Source organism: Mesoplodon densirostris, chromosome 14 (genome assembly GCF_025265405.1).
Source record: "Mesoplodon densirostris isolate mMesDen1 chromosome 14, mMesDen1 primary haplotype, whole genome shotgun sequence".
Lineage (NCBI taxonomy): Eukaryota > Metazoa > Chordata > Mammalia > Artiodactyla > Ziphiidae > Mesoplodon > Mesoplodon densirostris.
In genome coordinates this window covers 19,939,698-19,946,186 of record NC_082674.1, presented here as the reverse complement: position 1 = coordinate 19,946,186, position 6,489 = coordinate 19,939,698, and positions in this window count along the sequence as shown.

Below are 6,489 nucleotides of genomic sequence, written 5' to 3'. Positions count from 1 at the left end.
CCCACCCGACCAAGAGTTACGCTGAAGCTTCAGAACAATTTCACAGTTTCCTTAAATTTGGTCTGTGGTAGGTTCCTGCATGTTCATACCTGGTTGTTTGTGGCCTTTATACTTGAAGAGTAGTTTAACTAAATATTAAATCCTCGGTTCACACTTTTCAGTGAGAATGCTGTTTCCATTGAAATATTACTGCCAAGAAGTCCGAAGCCAGTCTGATTTTCTTTTGCTTTTCTTTGATTCATACTGGATTTGGATTTTTTGCATTATGATCAGAGAATATTTTCCTTAATATTCAAGCCCAATGATTGCATTGAAATTTTGTCAGTGTTGAACATTTTGAGTCAACTTTTCAAGTTATGAAATGCCCTTTTAATATAAGCATTACAATATATGTATATCTATATTTTTAAATCTTTTATTATAGCAATGTTTCCTTGAATCTTATTTAGTTAGTTAGTTAGTATTTAGGCCATGCTGCGTGGCTTTTGGGATCTCAGTTCCCGGACCAGGGATTGAACCCGGGCTGGCAGTGAAAGCCCAGAATCCTAACCTCTAGGCCACCAGGCCTAGAATTATCATTTTAAATATTAGTTTGCTCTTTGGTATTCTTTTCTGGGGGTTCCGATAAAATGTGTATCAGATCTCCCTTGTCTAGCTTTTTTATGTATCATTGTCTCTAGAACCCTCTTATTTCTCTTTTATCTATATGACTTTTCTTTTAATTACGTCTTTTAATACTTTATTCCTTTTCTGTGCTTTTAATTATGTTTATTTTCTCTTGTGGTTGTGTTTATTTGTTCGTGTATTTCTTCTAGCTTAATCTTTATCTCTGAAACATCATTTTTTCCTAATACATTTTAAAATTCAATAAGAATTCTTTCACATCTTTCTGTCCTTACTGCTTCACCCCCTTGAAATAACTCGTTAAGGTGTTAGACCATATCCTCATTTTCTTTGGCCTGTTTGTTTATTTATTTATTTATTTTAATTTTTTTTTGGCCATACCTCTCGGCTTGTGGGATCTTAGTTCCCTGACCAGGGATTGAACCTGGGCCCTCGGCAGTGAGAGAGAAGAGTCCTAACTCCTGGACCACAAGGGAATTCTCCTTCTGCCCGTTTAGATGGGATGGGTTTTCTTAGGCTACTGTAGGAGGTTCCCATGGAAGGGCGTGAAATAATAGAAAAAAAAATATATATATATACATATATATATATATATATATATATATACACACACACACACATATATATATATATATATATATATATATATATGTATACTGGCTTCTGCCCCCAGTACCTGACCAAAGCTCCTAAAACCCTTGTACCTTCCTTAGTGATAAGAACAGTAGGAGCATCTCTTGTTCTACTGAGGCGACTCTGGCTGGGCTTCTGGATGATTCCTGGATGGGGACTGGTCACCAGAAAGACCAAGCCATGATCAGAAGCTTGGAAATATCATCCCCCGTCTTCATCCCTGAGAGAAGGGAGAGGGGCTGGAAATGGAGTTACCTGCCTACGTGAAGAAACCTCCATAAAATCCCAATACTGCTGTGTTCTGGAAGCTTCCAGGTGGGTGAACACATCCACACTGGGAGGCGGCTGCACTCCAGTTCCATGGGGACAGAAGCTCCCGAGCCTGAAACCCTTCCAGACCTTGCCCTGTGTATCCCTTCATTTGGCTGTTCATCTGTGTACCTTATCATATCTTTTAATAAACTGGTGAATGTAAACGTTTCCCTGAGTTCTGTGAGTGCCTCTAGCAAATTAAACCTGAGGAGGAGGTCACAGGAACCTCCGTTTTTTAGCCAAATTGGACGGAAGTTGTGGGAAACCTGAGGACCCACTACTTGCGATTGGCCTCTGGAGTTGGGTGGCAGCAGTCTTGTGGGGCTGAGCCCTTAAGCTGTGGGGTCTGACACTGTCTCCAAGTAGAGAGCATCAGAGTGGAGTGAAACTGTAGGATGCCCGGCTGGTGTTGTAGAGAATTGCTTGATGTGGGGAAAATCCCCCCACATATTCGGTGACCAGAAGTGTCAGAAGTGAAGTGCTCAGTGTGAGTAATAAAAGGAAACACACAGGAAAGAAAGAGGAGGGGAAAAGTGGGTGATTTTTCTTGCACAAAGGGGTAAAATGTCACATCTTTGTATTTGGAGGATTCCCTCCTCTTCTGCTATGTTGAAAGACAATGCATGGCTTTCTCAGAGAAGTAGTCACTTTTCTGTCTCTCAAAAAATCACCCCCTTTTTCAATAACAGTTATATTGAGATATTATTCACTTCCCATACAATTCATCCACTTAAAGTGTACAATAAAATGACATTTATAATATTCAGAGCTGTGCAACCATCACCACAATCAATTTTAGAACATCTTCATCACTTTAAAAAGAAACCTCATACCCATTAGCAATCACTCCCTGTTCTTCCCAGCACCCCCAGCCCTTGGCAACCACGAATCTACTTTCTGTCTCTATGGATTTGCCTCTTCTGGGTATTTCATATAAACTGGATCAGACAGTATGTAGGTTTTCATGTCTGGCTTCTTCCAATTAGCATAGTGTTTTTAATCTTCATCCATGTTGTAACATCTATCCATACTTCATTTCTTTTGATTGCTGAATAATATTCCATTGTATGGATATACCACATTTTGCTTATTTATTCATCAGTTGATGGACATTTGGGTTGTTTCCACTTTTGGATACTATGAATAACAGTGCTATGGACATTCATGTATAAATTTTGGGGTATATACCTAGGGGTGGACTTGCTGGCTCATATGGTAATTCTATGTTGATAATAGATAAACCGAGGCATATTAAAATCTTTAAGAGCTTACCTGAGCAAAAATTGATTTGATCGGGCAGCATCCAATCTAGCAGATAGAGAGGAGCTCTGAGGAGCTGTCCAAAATAAAAGATTTTTATAGGCAGAAGGGATTGGGAACAAGGAGATTACGCTAGCAAAAAGCAGGTTCGTTATTGCAAAGTTACTTTCCTTTAGGGGATGGCAGGGGTCTATCAGGCAGATGACCCAACTAGTGCAGGTCAGGTGATTCCTGAATTCCTGATTGACTGGTTTGAGATCCCATTTCTGGGAGATTTAAGTCTTGGTCTGGTGATGTGGGGCTTAGCATAAGAAACTCTATTTCGGGCCTGTTGTCTTGTTTTATTTATTTATTTATTTATTTATCTATCTATCTATCTATCTGGCTGTGCCGGCTCTTAGTTGCAGCACATGGGATCTAGTTCCCTGACCAGGGACGGAACCTGGGCCCCCTGCATTGGGAGCACGGAGTCTTAACCACTGGACCACCAGGGAAATCCCTGTTGCCTTGTTTTTAACAATGTTTAACTTTGGGAAGAACTGCAAACTATTTTCCAAAGCAGCTACATTATTTTACATTCCAACCAGCCACAAAACTTCCTTTTAAAAGCAAATATTCTGTAAGGTCTTATTTAACATCTTGAAATGAAATTTATGCATAAGATGACCTTCCCACGCCCATCATAAATAGAAAATGTTTCAACATAAAGACCTAACTATAATAAAAAGGAGAAATAAAAGGAACATAATTGGGGCTTCCTTGGTGGTGCAGTGGTTGAGAGTCCGCCTGCTGATGCAGGGGATATGGGTTCGTGCCCCGGTCCTGGAAGATCCCACATGCCATGGAGTGGCTGGGCCTGTGAGCCATGGCCGCTGAGCCTGCGCGTCCCGAGTCTGTGCTCTGCAACGGGAGAGGCCACAACAGTGAGAGGCCTGCGTACCGCAAAAAAAAAAAAAGGAACATAATTGATACATTAAAAAAAAATGTGACCCAGGACTCGGAAGACTGGTCTTCTCTGGTGACTTAGAAACTGGTCCTGGAGGTGCCTCCCCAGAGGGTCCACCAATGGCTTGAGCCCCAGGCCCATCTCTGGCATTGAAGACACCTGCCCAGGGGATGTTTTGAAGGAAGTCACTTTTGTCTGACATAAGGTGTTGGCCATTTTGTTAAAAACCAAACTACCTTCCAGATGTCCTTGCACGGCTCACATCACATGCACATGCGTGTTCAGGTGCAGATGCAGAGTCATGGGCTTTGGAGCTGCTGCAGAACAGGTCACTGTGCACCAGCTCCGCCCGGGCCTGGCATCACTCTCCCAGGGCAATGGGACATGAGGGCACGGTGTGGGCTCTCTGGACCTCAGGCCGGCTGCTTGAGTTTGCTGTCCTGGTTGCTTTGAGGAGAGCATGGAAATGGAAGTCAGGCACCCATCAGGCGGGGCTCAGAGATGGCCCTGAGCTGAGTGCTTGTAAAAAGGCCACTTCAGCCCCCTCCACGCAGCCATTGTTGGCTCTGGAGGAAGGAAGAGAGTCTGGGGCTGCTGAATGCCTCTCCCTCGCTGCACTAATGGATGTACATTATCAGCGTCCCTCCTGGCCACGAGTCACTCTCCCTACCTCCACCCTTGGCTGAAGAATTCTGCATCCTTCTGGAAAAGTGGCTGTCCTGCTGGCAGCCGTCACAAAGGCATTTCCCCACAAAAGGGCCATTATGACCACCGCAGCCTCAGAGGGTGGCTGCTGGTGCCTGGGCTCTGGTGAGTCTGCTGTGTTCTTAATGTCCACGATGTCTTCAGCAAGACCCCACCTCCAAGAAGTCTGCCCTGATTGCACGGGAACAAACCCTCCGTTTGAAAAAAGGGATTAGGATAAGGGAGTTGTTCTGAAAGAACACTCACATGGTTCCATGTGGCGATACACCCATGTATAGAGCGCAGGGGAGGAGAGCTTGACATTTCTAACACAGGACTGTAAATGCAAACTCACAGTCCTGGGGTGTTGCACTGTGTAGAGAAGCAATCACAGGGGGCTCTCTGCCTGGGGCTGGCCACCTGCAGGCTCCCTGGACCCCTGACGTAGCTGCCTTCAGGGCTCTGCCCAGTAGAAGAGAAGGTTATTGGTCAAGTGACCCCACTGGCTTCCTTTGGAATTTGTAGTGGAGAGAACAGAGAACTGGCTGGCTCATGTGAGGGGACTCAAGCAGAAATTTAGAGAAAAATAGGGCATGAGGGAGGCCCAAGAGACCGACGGACAGAGAGGGCTTAGCTCCTTGGCCCAGCGGGCTCTGCTCTCCCCACTCTAGGCCACATTCTCTAAGACTAGTTATTCTCTACTACAGAGTTTGACTCTAGATCTGAGCTTAAAACTGTTGCAGGAGGGGGACCCCTTCCAGGGGATGCACGTGATGACAAAACAAGAGACTTGATTAGGAAGGGGCCCCCCGGCGGAGAGCAGCAGGGTGAGGGCACCCAGGAGAACTGCTCTGCCGCGTGGCTCGCAGTCTTAGGTTTTATGGTGATGGGGTTATTGGCCGGGTTGTCTCTGGCCAATCACTCTGACTCAGGGTCCTTCCTGGTGGTGCCTGCATCACTCAGCCAAGATGGATTCCAGCGAGAAGGATTCTGGGGGGTGGGTAGGACATATGGACTGGTGTCTCCTCTCTCCTTTTGACCTCTCCCAAATTCTTCCCATTGGTGGTAGCTTGTTAGTTCCGCGTTCCTTACCAGGACCTCCTGTTCTAAGAGGGCTCATGCAGGTGGCTACTATCTTGCCTGGCCAGGGCAGTTTCGGTCAGTGGTTCCCCTAACAGAACCATAAAACACCAGACCTGGAAGGGCCTGAGGGGCCATCTCGCCCACACCCCCCCTCCAGGCCACCGTTCAGATAAGGAGACTGAGGCCCAGAGGGGAGGTGCCGTCATCTGCCCTCCAGTGGGAGGGCCCTAAGGGGGCTGTGGACCAGTTCCTGGGAGGGGCATGGACTCTGGTTCCCTGCCCCTCTGGCCTTGCACCCCGCTGCCCGCCACCACCCCCCCCCCATCCAGGGCATACAGACGGAGGCCCAGGCTTTGCACTGGTGCACACATTAGCAGATAAAAGCAGTCTCAAGGGTCTCTTCATGAGGCCCCTCTGGCTGTAACAAAGCAAATTAAAACCCCATTCAAAGGTCAATTGAAATCTCTTGCATTCCAATTCTCTGCGCAAATTGATTCCTCTTTGCCCTTGGGGTCAAACCGAAGGCCGTTGAAGTGGCCTGGCCACAGTGCTGAATGGGGTGTGCAGTGAAAGGGGCTGCAAATAGGAGTGTGTGTTGCAGGGGATAAAGGGGGCCAGTGGGACCCTCCTCCATTCCCTGGGCCATCTGGGGTGCCAGAGACCTTCTCCTCCATGGTGTTCCAGGCTTCAGGGTCCTTTTTTGGAGACTAGGCCTACCTCTGTCCCCCAAACCCCATCAGGCTCCCCTCGGAGGAATTTGTAGTTAGCGTTTCTATTGACAAGAATCTAATGGTAGTTAGGATTTCTTGCACCTGCTCATGATCTTAAGCGCTGTGAGCTGGAGCTTCGGAGGTGCCCAGAGAAATTCAGAGAGGTTAAGTAACTTGCTCAAGGTCACAGAGCTCATTGTTTCCACCTCCAAACCTAGCTACCCCTCAGTCTTCCCC